This window comes from Manis pentadactyla, chromosome 14 (assembly GCF_030020395.1).
Source record: "Manis pentadactyla isolate mManPen7 chromosome 14, mManPen7.hap1, whole genome shotgun sequence".
Classification (NCBI taxonomy): domain Eukaryota; kingdom Metazoa; phylum Chordata; class Mammalia; order Pholidota; family Manidae; genus Manis; species Manis pentadactyla.
The window spans coordinates 38,289,086-38,315,273 of NC_080032.1; the positions used below are offsets into that span (position 1 = coordinate 38,289,086).

The 26,188-nt window shown below is 39.3% G+C and overlaps 1 long non-coding RNA gene across 1 annotated transcript; it reads left to right on the forward strand.

Annotated features, from left to right (window-relative positions):
* Window positions 1–8,875: 8,875 nt before the first annotated feature.
* On the forward strand, window positions 8,876–24,580 carry LOC118912730 (uncharacterized). Its single transcript, XR_005024889.2, has 3 exons — window positions 8,876–9,953; window positions 11,072–11,164; window positions 24,249–24,580. It is a non-coding gene; the product is annotated as an uncharacterized LOC118912730 (long non-coding RNA).
* The last annotated feature ends 1,608 nt before the right edge of the window (window positions 24,581–26,188 follow it).

The following is a 26,188-nucleotide window of genomic DNA, read 5'->3' on the forward strand; positions in this document are numbered from 1 at the left end:
TAAACGCTTGACGTCCAAAATATATAAAGAGCTCACATGCCTCAACAAACAAAAATCAAATAATCCAATGAAAAAATGGGCAGAGGAACTGAACAGACAGTTCTCCAAAAAAGAAATACAGATGGCCAACAGACACATGAAAAGATGCTCCACATCACTAATTATCAGAGAAATGCAAATTAAAACTACAATGAGGTATCACCTCACACCAGTAAGGATGGCTGCCATCCAAAAGACAAACAACGACAAATGTTGGCGAGGCTGCGGAGAAAGGGGAACCCTCCTACACTGCTGGTGGGAATGTAAACTAGTTCAACCATTGTGGAAAGCAGTATGGAGGTTCATCAAAATGTTCAAAACAGACTTACTATTTGACCCAGGAATTGCACTCCTAGGAATTTACCCTAAGAATGCAGCAATCAAGTTTGAGAAAGACCAATGCACCCCTATGTTTATCGCAGCACTATTTACAATAGCCAAGAATTGGAAACAACCTAAATGTCCATCGATAGATGAATGGATTAAGATGTGGTACATATACACAATGGAATACTACTCAGCTATAAGAAGTGGGCAAATCCTGCCATTTGCAACAACATGGATGGAGCTGGAGGGTATTATGCTCAGTGAAATAAGCCAAGCAGAGAAAGAGAAATACCAAATGATTTCACTCATCTGTGGAGTATAAGAACAAAGGAAAAACTGAAGGAACAAAACAGCAGCGGAATCACACAACTCAAGAATGTACTAACAGGTACCAAAGGGAAAGGGACTTGGGAGGATGGGTGGGTAGGGAAGGATAAGGCAGGGGAGGAAGAAGGGGGGTATTAAGATCAGCATGCATGGGGGGGTGGGAGAAAGGGGAGGGCTGTACAACACAGAGAAGACAAGTAGTGATTCTACAACATTTAGCTATGCTGATGGACAGTGACTGTAAAGGGGTTTATAGCGGGGACCTGGTATAGGGGAGAGCCTAGTAAACATAATATTCTTCATGTAAGTGTAGATTAAAGATAACAAAAAAAAAAAGAAAGAAAGAAAGAATAGGGGGATTACTCCATGATAGGATAAAACTAACTGTAAATTGATGATAAATGCATGCTTTAAATATCCTTAATTTTGATCACTTAAAGGGTGTCAGATGATCGGATATGGAGGTACACTTTTCTGATAATATTCCTTTCTCTTAAAAAAAATAAAAAGCAGTTCGTGTGTGGTGACCTCCAATGAGTTCTACACAATGGTATAAAGGTCAGATCAATGTGTGGGCAAAGGGTCTGTTTGTATTTATACAGAGGATGAAAGCCTAATTTGGCTGCCCAGAAAATGAACTAAGATACAATATGAAGAAGAACTTCCAACATCAGCACTCTCTGGAAGAGTCATACCAGAAGATGATCATCAAAAAACCTCAACAAAGATCCAGGCGATGCTGCAGTTGTAGCTGCATTCATCCCACAGGTTCCTGGACTTGCCATTGGAATGAAGAAGGAGATATCTAAGCTGGCCTGTGCATACAGTAAAACAACAAATTTGACTGGATCTATACTGTTGGAACTCAACCATGAATTAGGAGAAGTGCAAATTGTAGCGCTCCAAAATCTTACGACTACAGAGTATCTACTGTTAAAAGAACATATGGGATGTGAACAGTTCCCAGGAATGGGCTGTTTTAATCTGTCTGATTTCTCTCAGACTGTTCAAGTACAGTTGGACAATATCCATCATATCATAGACAAATTTTCACAAATGCCTAGGGTGCCTAACTGGTTTTCTTGGCCTCACTGGAGATGGCTGGTAATTATAGATCTGCTCTGGTTATGTATCTGTATTCCTATTATGTTAATGTGTGTGCGCAATTTAATTAGTAGTTTAAAACCTATACATGCTTAAATTACTCTACAGGAAGATATGTCAAAGAAATAATCAATCTTCCCATGTTTTCTTCCGTCTGCTACCTCTATAGCTTTTCTTCTTCCTTCCTAATTACAACCCTTAAATAGAATTCGTGCCTCATATCGAATTTACCGAGTATCATAATTCCTCCAAGTGCTAAAGATAACCTCAAGACAAATGCTGGGCATAGAAGCCACAGGGCATAAATCTGCAAAGAAGTAAAAAGCTAACCTTTTCAAACAATATGGCTTCTCTCTCACTTACCAACTTTACATCTCCTTGTATGGCCCCGGAAGAGGACTGGTTAGCCAGAGACGGGTAAGATTCCTCAAGGGAGGAACAACCTAAGACAGGCACAGTCACAGGGGGCCATCTGGTGAGAAAATGGGGATCAACAGAGGTGAGGCTTAGAACCTCACCCCCCCTGTTCTGAGAGAAATCTTCTGCATACGTGGATGTTTTATTGCCCTTGTCTAGCTTGGATTAACACATAGTCTACAGGCACACACCTGATCATCTACATTTGCTCTCTTACAACACTAAACTGTTTTCTACCTTTATCTTGTATCTACCTACCACTTCAGCATTTTATTAAAAATAATAATAATAATAAAGGGATAAATGTGGGATCCACATATAAATCAAGTATAAAAAATCAAACGAATATTCATTTTTGACCTGGTTGTTTATAGTTCATAATGCGTGATCAAAACCGAAAGTTTCTGTGATGACTGCCCTTGTACTGTTCACCATGTAAGAACTTATTCACTATTTAAGAATTTGTTCACCATGTAAGAACTTGTTCATTATACTTCAGAAGATTGGAGACTGTTGAGAATTAGGCTTGGGGTTGATTAATGATTGTGTATAGAGTCCCCTATACAGAATTTTATTGTTGTTAACAAGCATTTGATAAATAAATATAAGATATGCCCTCTCAAAAAACAAAACAAAACAAAACAAAAACACACCTATTTCCTAACTCTGTCCATTGAAATGATGTAAAAATAAAGATTGACCCAGTAGCAATGAAAAAAAAAAAATCAATGCCATGGGGTAGACAGCGCATTCTACTCTTTAAAACTCCTTTATATATGCACTCATCTTTCCTCTCACAATTGCTTGGTGAGAGCAGGCCATGTGTCCCCTGAATTCTAAGTCATGGGGGAAGGAGATCTCTCTGTATTTGATCTCCATCTGCAATGAGGAAACTGACACTTAGAAAAATAAGAAAATAATTTCCTCACCTATTAGTGAGAAAGTTCATTGAAAAGATTATGTTATGGTGACAGATCAAAAAAATTTTTATTTGAATTCTCCTCCCTGTGTTTTGTATACTAGTCAAAGTTCATTTTGATGAATAATAGAAACCATTTAGTTAAACTTAAACAGAAAGGAATTTGTCAAATGGGAACTGGGTTATTCATAGAATTCACAGAATGATGAAGAGCCGAGCTCTGACAGAAAGAGGAATACACTTATTTCAATCACACATGGCGCTGACTTGAGTTTTTATTGAGTTACCACAATAGAGAGGTTGACTTGGGAAAAGTAAATAAATGCAGAGTTATAGAAATAGTTCCATTTTACTGATTTCCTAAAAAGTTCCTTTATTAGAGAATCAGTTTTGACCTGCTACTCTTTTGTCTACTTTCATAAATGTGTAACCCTCACATTGTGTCCAATATGGGAACACCTCAGGGGTATGCACAGATATACACAAAACTAGAATAACGCTAAATACATTTGTTCTTACAAATATAATGTTGGAAAAAATTCCCATAATTTCTATGTGTATTTTTCAATCTTAACCTGAATAATTTACGTTTTCTTAAAAATGGGTGATACTTATCTTTGGACCAAACTCTACCAAAAAGTTTTTGTGGGGATGGCTCTGTCTCTTGGCACTTTCTGCTCTTTTATTGACTAAATTATACTGAGTTAATTAGTCAGATAAGTGACTGGAAGAAAAGCATTTGAGAAATGGGATACAGGATAAGTACATTTTGAAGGATGAGAGGTAGTGAGTCAGTATAGTGGGTCAAATCTAGTAGGTTTCCCATAGTGTTGGGAAACATCTTTAAGCAATCATCAATCACTGTCATTTATGGAAAAAATCCCCAGCGTTTTCCTTCGTTCTAAAGATAATCTGAAACCAATTTGGTTCAGAACCTGTGATGTCCAATATGGTAACTTTTAGCCATGGGTGGTTATTTAAACGTGTATTCAAATTAATTAAAACTTGAACAAAATAAAAAAATTTAGACGCTCATTACGTCAGCCGCATCTTAAGTGCTCAGGAACCACAGGTGGGGCTGCCACATGGGAAGTGTAGATATGGAACATTTCCAGCATTATGGCACTGGCATGGCAGGAAATGTGAAGAACTTCACGAGAGGGTAAATAAGTGCTAAAGGAGGAGCTGGACAGTCACTGAAAACAGCCAAGAACTGATTCACACTTGACCTTGACAGGGCCTGAGGTTTTATTAGACATGAACTTCTCTGCCCTTCCAGGATGCTCAGGACTGATCACAACACAGCCAGACTTCCCCAAATTAGTCATTTCCTTTTCCATTATTACCTGAACTCAACACTGAAGCCTCCACTGAAGCAATAGAGCTGTGCTATTACTACCTTTCATATAAATCACTTTTGTATATTTCTTTATGAGATGTCAATTCAGCCCATCTGTATGCTCTATAGACAATTCCCACTGAATATAGTCAAAAATATCAAGTAAGCATATTTTCCATATTCTCCAGAAGAAAATTCTTTCCACCAAACTCTGAACATCATTTGGGTTAACAGTTAATATATTACTATAGCCTAGCATTTTCATTTTAATGCTGAAATCTTTTAATTGTGTGTTTAAAGTAAATGGAAAATAGGGCATGGGATCCATGGGTCTTACTTCATTTTGTTTGCTGTTCTAGCTCATTCTTGATTTTCATATGTGACAACCATTAATATTACACTTTAATTGAATCTCACTTTTACTTCCCTTTTTATGCTCAGCATTACTGATTTTTAAAAACCTTCTGAATTAATTTGCCTTGGCATTCAAAGGTAGAATATTTTGGCTCTCATAGTAATTACAAGTATAAGAAATGAAGTCATCTGTTGGTTTTAAGGGCTTTTAAATTGAAAATAATTTCCATGTGGCTGAGTTAGGTAGGCATGATCTCCACACTCATAAAGATCCATGCGGCTGAAATTACGTGTACATGCCTTTAGATAAAATGGAGAGACATGAAAATTTTACTACCACCAACATGAAAATTAGCAAGGATGGATCACCTTTCCAGGACATCTGAAGGCAAATTTCCAATAATGAAGACATTAACAATCAAGATTTGGATTTAAAAGTAAAAAGAAAAACATCTAAAATTTATTAGCACTTACTATCTGCTAGATACCGTATTCAGTGCTTTATATATTATCAAATTAGGAGTTGGCAAGCTTTCTCTTTAAGGAACTGGTTAGTAAATGTGTCAGACTGTGTGATCACACGGTCTTTGTCACAGCTACTCAGCTCTGCACTGTAGCACTGAAATAGCCAGAGACAACACTGAACACATGCTGATGGTTGTATTTCAATGAGCCTTCATTTACAAGAACAGTCAGCACACCCCGAATTGGGGCGCAGATTCCCGACCTTTGATGTTCCTTACAAACTAGTTCCTCCTTACATTGGTGAATGAAACCACTCTCCGACATTTCATCGAAACCAGAAATCAGGGGCCTCCTTGATTCTTCCTTTTGCATGAAGTTGATCCTATAATAGCTTAATAATTAGATATCTTAAGTTAACACATTCCCTTGAAATAAAGACCACGTTTTTCTAGATTCATTTGTAGATGGGTAACCGTCACCATGTTCTGAGATCAAGTAAGAAGTAGGCAGAAGTCTCATGTGTGACTTCCAGGAAGTATTCGTAGAGGAGGGATGCACAACCCTGTTTTCTCCTTTTTCTTTCCCTGATGCGTGGAGATGAGTCAGGATGCCCACATCTGGAGGAGCCGTCCTGAATCTTGGAAGGGAATGCGCATGTCTGAGGATGGAGAAACAGCAGGATCCGATCAAGGAGTCTTGGTCATGGATGAGTTTGAGAATTTGCCTTACCAGCCTGCAGCGTGGGACTGGGCACAAACGGATTTCATTTGTAAGGAAAAGAAAACAAAGAAAGGAAGAAAAAGAAATATACACATACTGAAACACACATGCACCCATACTTCTTTTTCTCTTACTGTTTTTCTCTAACCTCAACAATTCTCTATCCACAAAAAATTCCTTCTGAAAAACAAATCTGACCATTTCCTTCTTCCCATTCAACCCTCCAGTGATTCTTGTTTGTCTCTGGAATGAAGTCCCAACTATTTAGCGAAGCATACAAGGCTCCTTCATTCTGACCTTAGTTATGTTGACCAGACCTCCTCGTTACGGATAGAACTAGTGACAATTAGGGTGGTATTTGCTCTTACTGGGCTGGCTTCCTGTCAGATTTCCCAGTAAAGAATTCAGCTAGCTCTGTGTCTCAAGACAACATCCAGAGAGGAATTTAAATTAAAGCTAATAGTTATTAAACTGGTTTTATTGTCTAGGTTTACAAGTTCTCTATAGATAAGCTCATTTACTGCTCAAAACAACTCCGCGAGATAAAATTATTGTCCGTACTCTATAGAAAGAGACTGCGGTACAGAGAGGCTAAGTTGAATTTCCCAGGGTTACCTGCTAGTATAGTATTAGGGCCAGGGTTTAACTCCACGCAGTCTAAAGCCAGAAGCTGCTTAACTGCTGTGTGGAATGCTGCCTACTAGAGCTGTAGAAGCTTCATTCTGAGAGACCCCAAGGTTTTCCAGGGCTCTATCTTTCCTTCCCCTAACTGTTCTCAGAGGCAGAACCCTGTGCAGTTCTCATCTTTCTCAACATAACTTCAGTAACAGTGGGAGAGGGGAGCTGTTTTGTGATTAACTTCTTTGCTCCTAAGTCATTAGAAGTATGAGCTCATTTCTGGTTGACTCAGATATTTTACACAGTTCTAGGAAACATCCAGAACTAATTATAATGTACCTTTATAGTTCATACCTACTACAAAATGCAAGTTCATCTATAGTGTAGTAACACTAAGCTTCAATATATTTTCAGTTAACTTTTACTTTTCCAAGGTGAACTAAATCATGGCAACCAACATTTATTAGGAATTTCCTCATCTAATAGCAAAGTGTTAACTCATGCATTTCAACCGGATGAAAGGGGGGAATTTGTTTTGTGTAAATGCTCAGAAAGCCAGAAATATTTTAATCAAATCTTGGGTTCTGTAACCTTCATATTATTTTTATGCCTAAGCATGCCTAAGCAAGCAAGATTAGGGACAAAGGAGAGAGAATTATGATTGGAGGACATTTTCTAAATTCCTTCCTCAATAATTCTTTGGAAATGCCCAGGGCCTCTTATTTTTTACTATGTCCACTGATGTGCCAAGTCACAGAATCTCGTTAGACTAGTTCTTGGTGTCAAAAGTTGAAATTCTATCAATTAATTGTTTGCAGCATTACTAGAATTACTTCACACAGTGTTCTGTGCAAAAGCACTTAAAATATACTGGCAGGGGGTTGCTTCTTTGCTGTTAAGATATTTCAAGGATATTTTAGATTTGTCCAGTGACCGTCTACTTGTTAATAATGTGAATACATTTGGTTATTTATATCTGGGCTTGTTCCAGAAAGGATTTGAGGTAACTTATTAAGATGTCTATGAAATAGCAAATAAATGAGAACAAAATGAAGTCAGGAAAGTCCAGTGAAAGCAGAGATGAGTCAGGACACAAAAATCACATAATGAAGTCATGCATATTTGCCAGAGGTGTGCCCACAACTTGATTCTAAGTTTCTGCAAACCAACAACAAGAAGAAGGAAACAATACAGGTGGGTGATTCATGTTATTTATAATATTAAAACTGTTTAGCTGCTGAAGAACAATGATTGATTCTGAGATCAGAATTTTCTCCCATGTGTCTTTCTAGAGAGGACACCATGTAATGTCATAAACATCACGTCAATGGTGAATGTAGACATGCGTTGTATAGAGGAGTTTCATGCAATACACTGTAGTTTTGGCTCCTGGCATCTGCCCTAAGCCCAATTAAGTAACAGAAGAGTTGCCAGGATGAAAGTGATGGACCACAAACTCATGACTCCCTCATGATCTGGCTCAAACTAGGGCAGATTAGAGAATTTATAATAATAGTTCTCCAACATTTATATCCGTAAGAACCACAAAACACAGAAGATGGATGGTTGTGCTCCTTCCTTAGGTGTTCGGGTTTAATTCATCTGGAATGGGACCTGCCAGTCTCTATTTTTAACTCTCACCTCTCCTCTGTTGCCATGATTTTGGTGTAGAAGGTAGATACACCATGGCAGAAGGGACAGGGACCAAAAGTAAGCAGCAGCATTGGTGTGAATTAATGAAAATCTGGGGATATCAGCAAGAAATCATTTCACTTGGAGAGTAACTTGCCTGTCACAACCCTTTGTGGAGTAATGTGAATGCAGACTTAGTGGGCTTCTCTGCTATAGAGGGTGTTCTGCTAGAAAATGAGCTTATATTTTTCCTCTTCACAAAATAAAAGTGCCTGATGCATCAACAAATGGAGGGGAATGGGAAATCATTCAGGATTAGTGAGTGTCGATTTCTTGTAGGTGATATTCCTTAGATGTGTGGGTGTGGAAAAAGGTCTTTTTGTTATTTCTTCTATGGGATCATGAGCACTTTTCAGAAAATTGTGGCCTAATGGAGTGGATCGTGTGGTGTGGCATCCGGATTCCCACTTCAGGATGGAGGCATTTGATTACCTAGCTGCCAGTAGTGTTGCCTTCTGATGGCTTATGATGAATCTCTCTGCAAGGGTTGTCTACCTCAATCAAGTACAGACCCTTGGGGCAGGCAGCATCCCATGGCTAGCTGGGGAGGACATTCAGGGATTGGACAATGCTGAGGGCCATACAGCCCCACAGCATCCTTCAGGACTGGTTGAGGGCTTTGTTGGGCTTCCGCCACAGTTCAACTTCTTCCTCCTCCAGCCCTTTGCTCCTCACCTCCTACACAGATGTGGGTCCTTAGGCAGATCTCCTGAAACTTCCTACCAACACATCTTCTCAGAATCTATTTCCTGGAAAACCTGACTTAGGACATGTGGGTACAAATCTTTCAGTTTTCACCTCACTGACATTATCCACATTACTTTGCAATTTAATTTTAGTTACCCACCCACCACTCCTTTCCGTATGGTCTTTTTGTTTTTCTCCTGTGCTGTCCTTGATATTTAAAGGCTCCCTCCTGTGGATTTCTTTTCTCTGTCCTCACCAGTATTAGGATGTATCTGCTTTTTACTCCATTCTCTTTCTCCATGAGCCAAAATGCAGACTTGCAAAGACAAAGCATGAGGTTTCTGTGATCCAAGGCATTTGAGAAATTCTGAATTCAACAAACAGAAGTTGTTACAGGAGTTCTCAGTTTAAAATGTTTCCACAACATACAATTAATCATTTCAAAGTGTACAATTTAATGGCATTTAGTACATTTATAATGTTGTACAAACACCACCTCTATCTTGTTCCACATCTCTAAGAGGAAATCCTGCACCCATTTCACAGTTACCTCCCATTACCCTTCCTTCCAGCTCCTCACAACCACCGATCTGCTTTTTGTCTCTACAGAGGTACCTAGTCTGGATATTTCAAATAAATGTTATTATATAGCATAATATGTGGCCTTCTTTCTGTGTCTGACCTCTTTCATTTAGTATTGTGTTTAGAGGCCTAACCCCATTACACATGTATCTGTACATCATTCCTTTTTTATGGCCAACTAATATTCCTCTGTAAGGATTTTCCATTTGTTTATCTGTTCATCAGCTGATGGACACAGGCAGTTTTCATCTTTTGGTTATTGTGAATAGGATTGAATGGTGAATATTTGTGTACAAATTTTTGTTTGAATACCTATTTTCATTTCTTCTGGGTGTATACCATGGAGTGGACTTGATACATCAGGTGATAATACTGTTTAATTTTTTGAGGAACCCAAGCCCTTTTTAAAAAGCATAGTGGTGCTAGTGTACTCAGGAATCATACACTTTGAAAAGCTTTCTGTACTAATTAATGTTAAGATGTTAGTGGTTAATTATGAGTTAATGTGTTTTGACCTTTAGAATTATTTGATGCTTCAGGAAACTTTAATGGAAAGCCTTGAATTTGCAGTCATGGACTCTCAGGACCCAGACCTACAAAGTGGAGATATTTGTGAGAAATGATGTCTTTTAGCAGTCCTGATCACATCACATCATGCTGTGGGCTCCTTATTCCTCTTAGGTTTTGTAATTCTTTTCCCTTAAGGAATTAAAGGGAGTTTAATGGTCATTTGAGGACAATGTGAATTTCATCTGTATTGTAAATACTTGTGGGTGTTCTATTGAATATGGGTTGACTGTTCTGATGTGACTAATTCAGCCTGAAAGTAGTTATGAAAACCAAATGGAAATAAAAGAATAAGAAATTAATATAAGTTGTTCCATTTTTGAACTCTTAATTTGTCTTTGTCTTACCCTTATTCTGAAAAAAATTTTAGAGGGGAAGAAAATAATTTTGGTTTTATATTTTTCTGTAGTGCTTAGAAAAAAAGTGCATTTCTTTAGTCTTGTGAGTACTTTGGGAAACCAAAATATAAATCTTGCAATGATACACAAAAATTAGCTCTAATAATATTTGTGTTTATTATTTAAATACCTATTTGCTTAAACATATACTATGTGATTTATGTTATATGTAATATGTGGATATGTATAATACATATAATATGTATACATTACATGTAATATACTGCATATTGCATATAGTATTTTCATATATACATATTTGGATCTAATATATGATATATATTTTATTTGTAAATATATCTTTTTAAATCTCAAGAAATAATTTTGCTCATTTAGAGGTCAGTCAGAAACAACTTGACTCCATTGTGATGTAGCATTATGTACCTTATAAAGCCTGGTCTGTGTATGAATCTCATCAAGTGTTGCATTTTTATGGCAGACCAGACAGATATGGAAGATTTCTTATTCTACTTTGAACATACAGAAATTCTGAATAAATACTTTTTTCCCCTAAAGGTAAATGGTCAATGCATGTGAATCTTTCAACCACATAATCAAAACAAAGAATGGCAAATCTCCAGGTACCAGAACTGAAGAGAGATGTCAAAGGTAGAGTGTGAGAGGGAGTGGAGGCCTTGCAGTCATGTGCATTTAGGGGATGGTGTTCTCATGTCCTCATGGGAACAGGGGTCAGGTGTTATGATCAGGAAATGACTTTGAAAGTACTGATGAACTGGGCTTAGAAACACTCTGCCCCACACTGATACATAGCACTGGTTTGTGATTCCTTCATTTGTACAGCCATACTTTGCAAATGTGTCTTAAATATTTTATCTAACATTTACAGGTATTGAATATTGGAAATTTTTCCCAGGATGTTCTAGGGTATTAATACACATTTGAAATAGCAGTAATAGCAAATATAAATGCATTAAACTTTCCTATTAGAAGACCAAGATTGTCACATTGCATAAATACACACAATTTATTGTGAATCAACTACATCTATATATCAACATGGATAGTTCTTCCTATCGTGTTATTAACATGTGAGCCAATCACAGCTCCAGGCATCAACATGAATCACTCTAAAACAGAATGCATTCTGTATAAGTTCATTTAGGTAATGTGAAAAGGCAAGTAGAAGTAATTAACATATTTGTAGAAATCTAGTCATATGTGATGCAAGGTTTAAGAGAAGTAGTAGAATTTCCAAGGTAGTTGTTATATCCAGGGGAAAGGAGAGGGATCAGAAATCAGTTAGTGGCACATAGGGAGCTTTTAATGGCTGGAAATATTCAGTAAGTTGAATTGTAGGCAGGTGGCTGGTCATTTCACTGATTTTCTTTAATTTTACTATTATGTATAACACATAATCCAAATTTTAAAAAAGGGTAAAAAAAAAGCCAATTACAGATTGATATGCAGGGTATGATGCCATTTATATAAATTTTAATTGCAGAGCATTCACTTTACATTTTTATTGGGTAAATAGATATGTAAGAAAAATATTTAAAAATGTACTGCAAAGATCAATGACAAACTCATGATAGTGGCTGTTTTAGAAACGAGGTTTTGGAAATAAGAATACAAAGGGGACTTTAATAGTTTCTGTAACATTTAACTTTCCTTACATTGAAAACAAAAATTGAAAGACGAAGTCAGAGTAAAAAATTCACATAATGGTGAAATAATGATGAGCCCTCAAAACAGTCATTGCTGTGGAGTAATTCCTTTGAATGACAGCTTAGAAAGTAGTTGGACCATCAAACTATGCCTCAAGGTTAATTTTCTATAATGTATCGGACTCCATATTGCCAGAGCAGCCTACATCTAAAAAGACTGCATTTCCGGAGGAGGCCAAATTGAGAGGATAAATAATCCCTCACAACTTGGGATATAAATAAATAATCAGAGCAGATATTTAGCCGGTGTGCATGGCAATGTGAGGATGAGCAGACCATGGAAGGTCACTTTTTCTTACTTGGGCAATAAGCCAGCAATGTCTGCTCCATGCCCTTCTCCCAGAGGGAGGGTTTGAACCCAAGCTCAGATTCCTTGGGCACCAGGGACTTCCTCCCATGCACAGGTGGAACGCAGCATCCCATTGTCCCCAAGATTTCCAGGTTCTGACAATGAACATTCTCAGACAACAGCTGCCATCTGACACTCTAAGGCCTGGCTCCCAGAAGCCTGTGTGTTCCCCATGGACCAAACTACTTTCACAGCAGCTTGTCTACACTGCAGAGACCCACAGGCAGAAGAGATTTGTGCACTGAATGCAGACTCCCCATGTTTTAGGTCTTGCTGTGCTCTGGTCTAGGCCAGTCTCCACCTACAGGATAATGTGAGGGTTAAGTGGACCCCAGATGACATGGTCCTGGGTCAACTTTCCAAGTCATGGCTAATCCTTAGCCTCTGTTGTACTTGTAGAATGTGGCTCAAACTCTATAATGTAGCATGTGAAGACTTGGATGTTCTCCAGTTTGCGTAATACAGAGAGGCACTCAAAGAGAGAGTACACATATCCTATAAATATACCATGTAGTAGTTTCAGTTTGTGAATAAATATAGGGAATTAGCAAACCAAGGAAAATGTTAGCATTTGGGCAGTATGCTTCAAAGAGAAATAAAATATTATTTGATGTTGATGATAGAACAGCAGCCCTCGTGACCTGGTCATTTTGTTTCTCTGCAGTGTTTCCATTTGCAGCCTATACTTTATTGTCTCTGTCATTCCCCTGACTCCCTCTGGTTTGGCTGTGACTGCTTGTGCTTCTCTACAGCGATTTCAGGCTCAGAACTCCTGGGAACAGGATCAATTAATCTCCATACAGTTAAAATCCTACTGGGAGGTGTTCTCTTAGCTCAGCAGTGGCGGATTCTCCAAGATTGATTTGTAGTCTAAAGAACTATTGTTAGGATTGTATGAACTCAAATATATCAATTTTCACACAAGGGGTAAGACTGGTTTCCCAGTCAAATCAGTGGTGTAGCAGCTCCTTCTAGTGCCCTCCATTCTGTTCCCGTATAGGCAGTGTGACAGTTACGATGCCATGTTATCCAAACTAGGATTCATATGAGAATGAAAGGAGGGAGATACTGATAACTCTAGTGAAGGGATAAACCAGCATTGTTTTGGCCAAACCAAAATGTACATCTCCTAATTAGAGAAAAAAACTAATAAATAGCTGATTGAGATTGAAGCCATAAACTGGTGGTGAGCCTGGAGTTAGCCATACTTTCTCTGTAAGCTGCGTTTTCCTTATATAAATGTGGGCATATGGTTTCCTAGTGTGTTCTATGATTCCCACATTTCTCTTGCTTTTTGTAATTATTTCTTCAGTGTCTGGCTTCCTCATCAGGAGCATGAGGGCAGAGTTTTTTCTGCCTTTCCCATTGCATGTTTTTGTATTTATCACAGGGGTTGGCATATAGTTGGCACTCAGTCACTCTTTCTTGGATGAGAGAAAATAAGTACACACCCAAGGATATCAGGTCATGCAAATATCTGCCTTCTCAGCTAGAAGATTCTGGAGAAAGTCATTCCACAACTTGCTTGCTAATATTGACAGCAGTATGAGTAGATGTTTATGCCATCCAGTTGATGTTTGGAAGATATACTTTCTCCAACTAATTATGTGAGTTAGTTGTAAATGTTGAGATCAATAATTTCCCTATGTTAGCTTGAATAGCACACACACACACTCACACACACACAGCTTAATTTACACAAATTGGAAATGAGGAGGCCTTGTTTCCTAGGTAGGTTAAATCTTGTAGATGCACTCATTTGTCAACTCACTCATCAAATGTTTAGTGCCTACTGTGTGTCCGGGGGCCTTTATAGGTATTGAAGATACATAGACAATACAAAAGAAACACAATTCCTATGAACATAGGGAGAAAGAAACAACAAAAATAGTAAACTAACAAAAATTGATGCATACAATTTCTGTATCAAGACAGTATTTTCAAGAAAAAATACAGCAGATTATAGAGAGCAAAAGGGTTGGGTATGAAAAAAGGCCCTTTGAGAATGTAACATTTAACTCGAAACCTGAGGGATGAGAACTGAGCTATGTAAATAACTGCAGGAAGAAAATTCCAAGGAGAGGAACAGTATGTGCAAAGGCCCTGCTGTAAGCAGTGCTGGGGTATGCAGGGCACCGTGAGGAAGTGTGGTCAGAGCAGAGCAAGAAGAGCACAGTGTCAGGAGATGAAATCCAAGAAGAAGGCAGATACCAGATCAAGTAGAAGGTCATGCAACAGAGTGTGCATTGTATTCTGAGAGGATCACATGATCCATTTAAATTTCAAAATAATACCTTTGTTGGGTGGAGGGATGATAGGCTTAGGGAGACAAGAGAGGAAGAGGGAGCAAGCTGGGAGCTGATTGCAATAACCTCTGCAAGAGTGATAGAGAGGCAACTGGCTTTGGGACGCATTGTGAAGGTGGAGCAGACAGGTTTGCTGATGGAGTGGATGTGAGATGATAGAGAAATAGACAATGAAGGTGATTCCTAGGGTTTTTCCCTAAACCCCTGAAGGAATAAAGATGTGGTGATGCTGCTTGAAATCATAGGGGAATGGGAAGAGGCATGAGCTTGGAGATAGGACTGAGTGGACATCAAGAGTGTGTCTTGACATGTTGAGTTTTAGATGCTGGTAAATACCTGAGTGGAGATGTCAGGTTGGCTATTAGTTGTACCAATATAGATTTTGTAGGAAACAACAGCTCTGGTGATGTAATTTTGGTATTCATTAGGCTAAAGAGGCTAACTAAAGCATGGGATTGCATAGAGTCACCAGAGGTAAGAATTAGAAAGTAAAGAGAGAGGGCGAAGCAGTGAGACTTGAGGCTGAGGTCAGGAAGAGGGGGACAAATGAAGGGCTTTTATTTTATGAGTGTGTCTGGGAGAAAGGAGCAAAGCAAGAGAGAAAGGTGTCCTGGGCACCAGGAGGAAACAAACATCTGAAGGAGGAGGAACCAGGGGTCAGTTGTGCCAAATGCTTTTACTTTTTCTGAACTCCATCACTTTTTAACTTCAGTTTGACACTAAAGGTGTACTGAATGGCAACATCTACTTCCAAGGCTAGACCTTGCTGTGCAAATAAGTCAAGGGTGTTTTCCTCTGTTCAGAGAAGAGAGGAATCATGATACCTTTTTTTCTCCACCTACTTAAATAATATGTGAAGAGACATTTCCCTCAATTGCAACCAATGAGCAAAGAGTATAGTAAGCCTAGGAGGAAGCTGAGGATCAGTAGAATTGACAGAAGAAAGCTAACATTGATACAGATGTTCCAACTGTATATGATTTTCTGAGCAGCTGCAAAGCACCTTCCTTGCATTCTTCACTCTTTAATTTATAGTAGAGCTTTTACTTTCTCATCCAGAGTCCTACCTAGAATAGTAGGAAAAATTGTCCTTTTCTAGGCAAGAAAAAGGTTGATATGCCTAATTTGGCATGCTTTTTGCAGGCTCACATCATTCTGTGTTTGTTTTGGAGCTAGATGAATTGAATGCCAAGGGTCAGTGTCTGTCATTTGACCTGAGGAAATATAGCAAGTTTTCTGGGTTTTGTTTCCCGTTTTCCATAGAAAGGAAAAGATGGCAGTATATTTGCCTATTCCTCTTCAGTTTCAGGTCTTACGATGATAAATGGGGTGGCTAGTACTTCAGAACCCTGTAAGATAATGGATCATTCAAGGTAATGGAATATCAAGCCTTCCTCGCCTAGACATAGTTTTAGGCAACTCAAATAAGACCTTAAATTTCCAGTGAGCGATGTAGAGACCCCCTGGAGAAACTGTCCCCAAATCCGGAAACTGGAGGTATCTTCACAGTGCCAATGGCAAAAATAATTCTAGAGGAAAAGGAAAATGAAGCTCTACAGGTGTTCAGTCTGTGCTTCTATCCCTGCACTAGGACTTAGATACATAATTTGGCTCTTTGCCTCACCTCCACTACAGCTGTGTGATCTTGAACATGCCTGTCAGTCACTCTGAATTCCATTTACTCTGTTTTCTAACACTGGTTTTATAGCTCCATCCTTTCTCCTCTCAGTGCATGTAAAAGTCAAAACCAAAGTGAGATAATGTATGTGTTTTGTAAATGAATAATTACTATGTGAATTCATGACATCATTTTTTTATCATATCTTAAATCCTGAATAACTCAAAGTATTTTATACAGTAATCCTTGTTGGTGTACTTTATTCTCTAAGTTCTGCTGGGTTTAGTTACCTTTCTTCCAATTCTGACCTTGTACTTGGGTCCCCTCTCTAATTGCTATTCAGTGAATACCTGCCTGAGACCTCACCCGCCACCAAGATACCTGGGAGGCAGCTTAAACCATTCCTTCACCTGCATCTCAGTGATGACAGAGTCCAGACAGTTCCATCTCCTTAACACGCCTGAGTTCCTTCCTGCTCGGTCTGTCCTTGTTACGACCCCAAGGTCCATAGTGTCATCACAACTCATAGCTCTGTTCTTCCAACTGCTCTCATCACCCCAGCTTCTGATCCTGTAATTCATTCCTCAGGCAGTAACCTTTGAGTGAGCCTTAAAAACAAAACAAAGCAAAACAAAACATAATCCAGAAAGAATCATATCACCACCAAGTTAAAAACACACAAATAGCTCTTTACTGATGACACCCTGGGGTGTTGTTTTTTGTTTTTGTTTTTTTACTTTGGTATCATTAATCTACAATTACATGAACAACATTATGATTGCTAGACTCCCCCCATTATCAAGTCCCCACCACATACCCCATTACAGTCACTGTCCATCAGCGAAGTAAGATGCTATAGAATCACTACTTGTCTTCTCTGTGTTGCACTATTCTCCTTGTGCCGCCCCCACACCATGTGTGCTGATTGTAATGCCCCTTTTTCCCACTTATCCCTCCCTTCCCACCCATCTGCCCCAGTCCCTCTCCCTTTGGCACCTGTTAGTCCATTCTAGGGTTCTGTGAGTCTGCTGCTGTTTTGTTCCTTCAGTCTATTCTTTGTTCTTGTACTCCACAAATCAGTGAAATCATCTGATATTTGTCTTTCTCTGCCTGGCTTATTTCACTGAGCATAATACCCTCTAGCTCTATCCATGTTGTTGCAAATGGTAGGATTTGTTTTCTTCTTATGGCTGAATAGCATTCCATTGTGTATATGTACCACATCTTCTTTATCCATTCATCTACTGATGGACACTTAGGTTGCTTCCATTTCTTTGCTATTGTAAATAGTGCTGTGATAAACATAGGGGTGCATCTGTCTTTTTCAAACTGGGCTGCTGCATTCTTAGGGTAAATTCCTAGGAGTGGAATTCCTGGGTCAAATGGTATTTCTATTTTGAGCTTTTTGAGGAACCCCCATACTGCTTTCCACAATGGTTGAACTAATTTACATTCCCAAGAGTGTAGGAGGGTTCCCCTTTCTCCACATCCTCACTAACATTTGTTGTTGCTTGTCTTTTGGATGTTGACCATCCTAACTGGTGTGAGGCGATATCTCATTGTGGTTTTAATTTGCGTTTCTCTGGTGATTAGTGATGTGGAGCATCTTTTCATGTGTCTGTTGGCCATCTGAATTTCTTCTTTGGAGAAGTGTCTGTTCAGATCCTCTTCCCATTTTCTAATTGGATTATTTGCTTTTTGTTTGTTGACGTGTGTGAGCTCTTTATATATTTTGGGTGTTATCAGATATGTCATTTATGAATATATTCTCCCATACTGTAGGATGCCATTTTGTTCTATTGATGCTGTCCTTTGCTGTACAGAAGCTTTTCAGCTTGATATAGTCCCACTTGTTCATTTTTGCTTTTGTTTCCTTTGCCTGGGGAGATATGTTCATGAAGAAGTTGCTCATGTTTATGTCCAAGAGATTTTTGCCTATTTTTTTTCTAAGAGTTTTATGTTTCATGACTTACATTCAGATCTTTGATCCATTTTGAGTTTACTTTTGTGTATGGGGTTAGACAATGATCTAGTTTCATTCTCTTACATATAGCTGTCCAGTTTTGCCAACACCAGTTGTTGAAGAGGCTGTCATTTCCTCATTGTATATCCATGGCTTCTTTATCATATATTAATTGACCATATATGTTTGGGTTAATATGTGGACTCTCTATTCTGTTCTACTGGTCTGTGGGTCTGTTCTTGTGCCAGTACCAAATTGTCTTGATTACTGTGGCTTTGTAGTAGAGCTGGAAGTTGGGAAGCGAGATCCCCCCAGCTTTATTCTTCCTTTTCAGGATTGCTTTGGCTATTCGGGGTCTTTTGTGGTTCCATATGAATTTTAAAACTATTTGATCAAGTTTGTTGAAGAATGCTGTTGGTACTTTGATAGGGATTGCATTGAATCTGTAGATTGCTTTAGGTAGGATGACCATTTTGACTATTTTAATTCTTCCTAGTCAAGAGCATGGAATGAATTTCCATTTATTAGTGTCCTCTTTAATTTCTTTTAGGAATGTCTTGTAGTTTTCAGGGTATAGGTCTTTCTCTGCCTTGGTTAGTTTTATTCCTAGGTATTTTATTCTTTTTGATGCAATTGTGAATGGAATTGTTTCCTGATTTCTCTTTCTACTAGTTCATTGTTAGTGTACAGGAAAGCAACAGATTTCTGTGTATTAATTTTGTATCCCAAAACTTTGCTGAATTCAGATTTTAGTTCTAGTAGTTTTTAGGTGGAGTCTTAGGCTTTTTTATGTACATTATCATGTCATCTGCAAATAGTGATAGTTTGACTTCTTCTTTACTAATCTGGATGCCTTTTATTTCTTTGTTTTTTTCTGATTGCTGAGGCTAGGACCTCCAGTACTATGATGAATAACAGTGGGGAGAGTGAGCATCCCTGCCTTGTTCCTGATCTTAGGTGAAAAGCTTTCAACTTCTCACTGTTAAGTATGATGTTGGCTGTGGGTTTGTCATATATGGCCTTTATTATGTTGAGGTACTTGCACTCTATACCCATTTTGTTGAGAGTTTTTATCATGAATGGATGTTGAATTTTGTCGAATGCTTTATCAGTGTTTATGAAGATGATCATGTGGCTTTTGTCCTTCTTTCTGTTGATATGGTGGATGATGTTGATGAATTTTCGAATGATGTACCATCCTTGCATCCTTGAAATGAATCCCACTTGATCATGGTGTATGGTCCTTTTGATGTATTTTTGAATTCGGTTTGCTAAAATTTTGTTGAGTATTTTTGCATCTATGTTCATCAGGGATATTGGTCTGTAATTTTCTTTTTTGGTGGGGTCTTTGCCTGGTTTTGGTATTAGGGTGATGCTGGCTTCATAGAATGAGTTTGAAAGTATTCCCTCCTCTTCTATTTTTTGGAAAACTTTAAGGAGAATGGGTATTATGTCTTCTCTATATGTCTGATAAAAATTAGCGATGAATCCATCTGGTCCGGGAAATTTTTTCTTGGGTAACTTTTTGATTACTAATTCAATTTCATTGCTGGTAATTGGTCTGCTTAGATTTTCTGTTTCTTCTTTGGTCAGTCTTGGAAGGTTGTATTTTTCTAGAAAGTTGCCCATTTCTTCTAGGTTATCTAGCTTGTTAGTGTATAGATTTTCATAGTATTCTCTAATAATTCTTTGTAATTCTGTGGTGTCCATCATGATTTTTCCTTTCCCATTTCTGATTCTGCTTATGTGTATAGATTCCCTTTTTACCTTAATAAGTCTAGCTAGGGTTTTATCTATTTTGTTTATTTTCTCAAAGAACCAGCTCTTAGTTTCATTGATTTTTTTCTATTGTTTTATTCTTCTCAATTTTATTTATTTCTTCTCTGATCTTTATTATGTTCCTCTGTCTTCTGACCTTAGGCCTCATTTGTTCTTCTTTTTCCAGCTTCAATAATTGTGACTTTAGATGATTCATTTGGGATTGTTTTTCCTTCTTTAAATAGGCCTGCATTGCTATATAGTTTCCTCTTAGAACTGCCTTCACTGCATCCTGCAGAAGTTGGGGCATTGTGCTGTTGTTATCATTTGTCCTCCATATATTGCTTGAACTCTGTTTTAATTTTGTCATTTGATCTACTGATTATTTAGAAGCATGTTGTTAAGCCTCCATGTATTTGTGGGCCTTTTTGTTTTCTTTGTACAATTTATTTCTAGTTTTATACCTTTGTTATCTGAGAGGGTAGAATTTCAATCTTTCTGAATTTACTGAGGCTCTTTTTGTGGCCTAGTATGTGTTCTCTTCTGGAAAATGTTCCATGTGCACTTGAGAAGAATGTGTACCCTGCTGCTTTTGGGTGTAGAGTTCTGTAGATGTCTATTAGGTCCATCTGTTCTAGAGTGTTGTTCAGTGCCTCTGTGTCTTTACTTATTTTCTGTCTGTTTGATCTGTCCTTTGGAGTGAGTGGTGTGTTGAAGTCTCCTAAAATGAATGCATTGCATTCTATTTCCTCCTTTAATTCTGTTAGTATTTGTTTCACATATGTTGGTGCTCCTATGTTGGATGCATAGATATTTATAATGGTTATTTCCTCTTGTTGGACTGGCCCCTTTATCATTATGCTATGTCCTTCTTTATCTCTTGTTACTTTCTTTGTTTTGAAGTCTATTTTGTCTGATACTAGTACTGCAACACCTGCTTTTTTCTCCCTATGGTTTGCATGGAATATCTTTTTCCATCCCTTGACTTTTAGTCTATGTATGTCTTTGGGTTTGAGGTGAGTCTCTTGTAAGCAGCATGTAGACAGGTCTTGCTTTTTTATCTATTCTATTACTCTGTGTCTTTTGATTGGTGTATTCAGTCCATTTACATTTAGGTTGATTATCAATAGGTATGTACTTATTGCCATTACAGGCTGTGGATTTGTGGCTACCAAAGGTTCAAGGGTAGCTTCTTTACTACATAACCATCTAACTTTAACTCACTTATTACACTATTATAAACACAGTCTGATGACTCTTTATTTCTCTCCCTTCTTATTCTTCCTCTTCCACTCTTTATATGTTAGGTGTTTTATTCTGTACTCTTTTGTGTTTCCCTTGACTGCTTTTGTGGATAGTTGATTTTGTTTTTTGCCTTTAGTTAGTATTTGGTTGGTCTGCTTCCTTTGCTGTGATTTTGTTTTCTCTGGTGACATTTATTTAGCCTTAGGAGTACTTCCATCTAGAGCAGTCCCTTCAAAATACCCTGTAGAGGTGGCTTCTGGGTGGCAAACTCCTTCAACTTTTACTTATCTGGAAATTGTTTAATCCCTCCTTGAAATTTAAATGATAATCTTGCTGGATACAGTATTCTTGGTTCAAGGCCCTTCTGTTTCATTGCATTAAATATATCATGCCATTCTCTTCTGGCTTGTAAGGTTTCTGTTGAGAAGTCTGATGATAGCCTAATGGGTTTTCCTTTGTAGGTGATCTTTTTTCTCTGTCTAGCTGCCTTTAATACCTTGTCCTTGTCTTTGATCTTTGCCATTTTAATTATTCTATGTCTTGGTGTTATTCTCTTTGGGTCCCTAGTGTTGGGAGATCTGTGAGCTTCCATGTTCTGAGAGACTATTTACTTCCCCAGCTTAGGGAAATTGTCAGCAATTATTTCTTCAAAGACACTTTACATCTCTTTTTCTCTCTCTTCTTCTTCTGGTACCCCTATAATGCAAATATTTTTCCTTTTGGATTGATCACACAGTTCTCTTAATATTCTTTCATCCAGGAAATCCTTTATCTCTCTGCCTTAGCTTCTCTCTATTCCTGTTCTCTGATTTCTATTCCATTAACAGTCTCTTGCACCTCATCCAGTCTGCTCTTAAGTCCTTCCAGAGATTGTTTCATTTTTGTAATCTCCCTCCAGACTTCATCTCTTAGCTCTTGCATATTTCTATGCAGCTCCATCAGCAAGGTTATAACTTTTATTTTGAATTCTTTTTCTTGAAGATTGGTTATATCTTTCTCACTAGGCCCTCTCTCTCGCATTGTTTGAGTGACTTTTGACTGGACCAGATTCTTCTGCCTTTTCATGGCGATAGAAGTGATCACTGGCAAGTGGCACGTGTGTCAGCTGGAAGAACAACGTCCCTTCCTGCTTCCTGGTTACCTTGTCCTTCTCCCCTGCCTGTGTCAGTTTCCGCACACAGTGAGCAGTCTCTGGGTTAATCCCCTTCACTGCTGTGGGCAGGGCAGCCCTCGGGGTAGCTTATCACACTTCTGGGGTTTGCAAGCACACAGCATGTGTTCTCCTTTGAGAGCGGAGCCCCTTCATGCCTTCCGGACTTTGCCCCCACTTGCTCTCCCTGGGCCAGGCAGCTGCACACTGGGCGCAGCCTGTTTGTCTGGACTGGGTAGCTGCCTTTTGGGAGAAGACTCTGTGTGGTTGCTGCGGGCAGGGCTATCCCCCCCCGCCACACCCCTCTTCTCCGGCTGATTGGCAGCAATGGCTCATCAGCTGGTTTGCTTGCAGTGCCAGTGGGTAGGGAATGAACAGCAGGCTGCTTATCACTGTGAGGGGCTTTGGAGCTGCGCTGCCACCCAGAGGGTTAGGGCACATGAAGCTCCATAAGATTCCCAGCCTGCTGGTCTGAGTGTGCCATGATGATCTTGTCCACTTGTTATACTGTTGTTTCTTTAAGACTTTTAAAGTGCCAGCTTTTCTTTTTTCCCCTGGGGAGCCAGTTGTGGGGACCTGCTCACAGTCTCCATCTTGGATTTTACTTTTCTGTTTCTCTAATATCCAGTACACCATGCGATGTGTGTCTGTGCTCCCGGTGCAGATCACCAGGGCTGGTTATTTAGCAGTCCTGTGCTTCCACTCCCTCCCCACTCTGTTTCTTTTCCTCCTACCAGGTCACGGCTTTGTATCTTACCCTTTTTGTGGGATGCTGAGTTCTTGCAGATGTAGATGTAGTGTTGTACTGTATCTTCTGGTCTCTCTTTTAGAAGTAATTGTACTTGCTGTATTTTCAAAATATATATGGTTTTGGGAGGCAATTTCTGCCACCCTACTCATGCCGCCATCTTCTCCCCACCCCCCAACCTGGGTTGTTTTTCAAGATTTTCCATAATAAGGTTTCTCCTGGTATCTGCACACAGAGCATCCTTTCCAGTTCTTGTCACCAAATCTCCAAACAGGCTGGAGTCCTTGCCTCACCTGGACCAACTCGTGGGCTTCCACCCGTGCCTTCTCACACTGCCCACACACTGCCCAACTCTTTCAGTCTTCAGGATTCTCATATTTTCAGTTTCTGGGTTATGACTTCACAAATTCTGCTCTGATTTTCCTTTTTTGTCCCTTTGTTCCAGCCACAATTTATACTCTTTCCATGACTTTTACCTAGCTTAGCCTGAAATATAGTACTTCTGGCAGGTGTCTGCATGAGTGCCTCCTTGACTGTGAACTCCTTCAATGTAGACTCCACATCCTATTTGTATTATTCATTATTTTACCCCAGAACCTAGTGTAGAACCTGTAATTACTCAATAGGTAGGAAGGAAGGAAGGGAGGGAGGGAGGGAGGAAGATAAGCCAAGTTTGCACATCAATTTCTTGAAAACATCTGTGGTGCAAGTTACACATACTCCTAAAATATAAATAAATGATGTCTACCCATCAATCAACCACAGTTTTGTGTTGGAAACATTTCTTTAATCACATTCTACCCAAAGTAAACTGTATTTTCTGCAGTCCGTGGTTGAAGGTGACAGAGTTCTTATTTTTTCTTTTCTCTAGGCTTGAGTTTCTTCTTGGGAAATCTCCACCTCTGCAGGCGGCAGCTGCTAATAGCAGAACTTGATGAGTAAGATGCCAGGATCCCATCTGGAATTCACCAAACCCTCGCCCACCCTACTCACCAGGGTCTGAATATTCTTTAATCCAGCAAAATTAACTCAAGAGCATGTGGGACCTGAATTCTGTGCTCTGCATGTTATTGCAGGTGCTGAAGGCCAAACAAAGCACCTGCTTTTTGCATTTGAGATGCACTGAAACAAAGCTCTGTTCTGGGAGCTCCACCCGGACACATCAAGCAGAAGGCGGAAAGTTTACATCTGGGAATCTCTCTCCCGGGGTGGATCTCACTGGGCTGTGGGAACTGGTGCCCATGTCTTCCCAACTCCGTGTTGCAGACATCAGAGCAATTGATTGAAATAAACCACAGAAGAGTGTGGTAGAAAACTGGTGCTGCAGAAATCGGCATATACATCAAGATTCTTCTTTTCTCTAGAGCCAGTCTAAAGTCCACACTCTCCCAACCCCTTCTTGCCCTGCTCCCCTTTCCCCTCCACTTCCCAGTCCCTCCTGGGAGAGCTGGGTTCCCAAAGAAACACTTGTGACAAACAGAGAGGTCGTGTCTCTCCAGGAAGATTTATTTGTCCATTTCCTTTAATTCAGGAAGTTCCTCAGCAGTGTTTTTTAGATAGAAGTGCTGAAAGACCACGTCCTCTCTGGCCATTCACAGCGGGTTTATGTGGCGATTGTTTGCTAAGAAGGTGCTGAAATCTTCCCAGAACACACTGTATAAAGACTGACCGAGAAAAGCCCCCCTTAGTGGACTGTGGTTTTAAGGGAACATATGCACAAACACGTTCCCATACCAGAAAAACAAATCTTTATTACTTTCCCCCTCTCCTTTTCCCTCTTCAAACTCCTAAGAGCACTCAAGTAGAGAAAGTTTTGAAATTAAGACAATAAGAAATTCAAGGCCTTCAGCCCGAGGTTTGTGTTACGCTGTTGTTAGTACTGTCTCTGAAATGGCGTCATTAGGCGGGGGTATGGATGCTCATCAGCGTTACACGGAAGGACCATTCATTTCCAAAAGACCGTTCCAGACTGCAGTGCCTTCCTGGAGTCCTATGTCTTTGAAGGAATTGCAAAAGAAAGATTTTTTTTTTTTTGCATAATTTTTTTTCTTAAAAAGCATCCTCCATTATATAAATGTCAAGTTGCAGAAAAACTGGACCGCCCTCCCCCTGGGTTATTTCACATTGCCTTTGCTCAGCTTATTGGAAGTCACGATCTCACTTCCACTCCTACCCCTCGCATTAACTGAACTCCTGCCCTCTTTCCCTCATTCTAACAAATTCTCAAGTTCTGTGTGATTACTAAGAAAAAGAAAATGAATATTCACTTAACTTCTAAGGGGAAAATATAATTTTATTGGCAAGAAAGTTTAGAGCTCAGTTGCCTTCCAACTCACTGAGTCAAAACACCTATCTTCCCTAAGCCCCCAGCCTACGGCCCACAAGTCAACTCTCTTTCTTAGCCTGGCTACGTTGGCCTTGTCCTTCAGGCTCAGCTTTCTTGTCTTGGATACCTAAATGAACAGAAGAATACTCTTCTAAATTGGGAGTCAGAATAGCCAAACTCTGGGTACATCTCTGCTACTAAGAAACTTGGGAATATTGAACAAGCCCATAAATTCCCTGAACCACATTTTCCACATACAGATGTTCACAGTGGGGATCCCAAGTGGGCCCCAAGCTAGGATTGTCTCTAGGGCCTCATACATCTGGAGCCAGTCTTCACAGGAAGGAGAGAGGCACCTCCTAAGAGAGATTTCTTCCTAACGGAGGACAAAGAGGGGCAGACAACTGGGTTTTAGAGAGGTGGGTTGGTGCGGAGGAAGGCCGGGTGCATCCACACACCTGGGCCTGTCACTCTGGTGGTTCTCT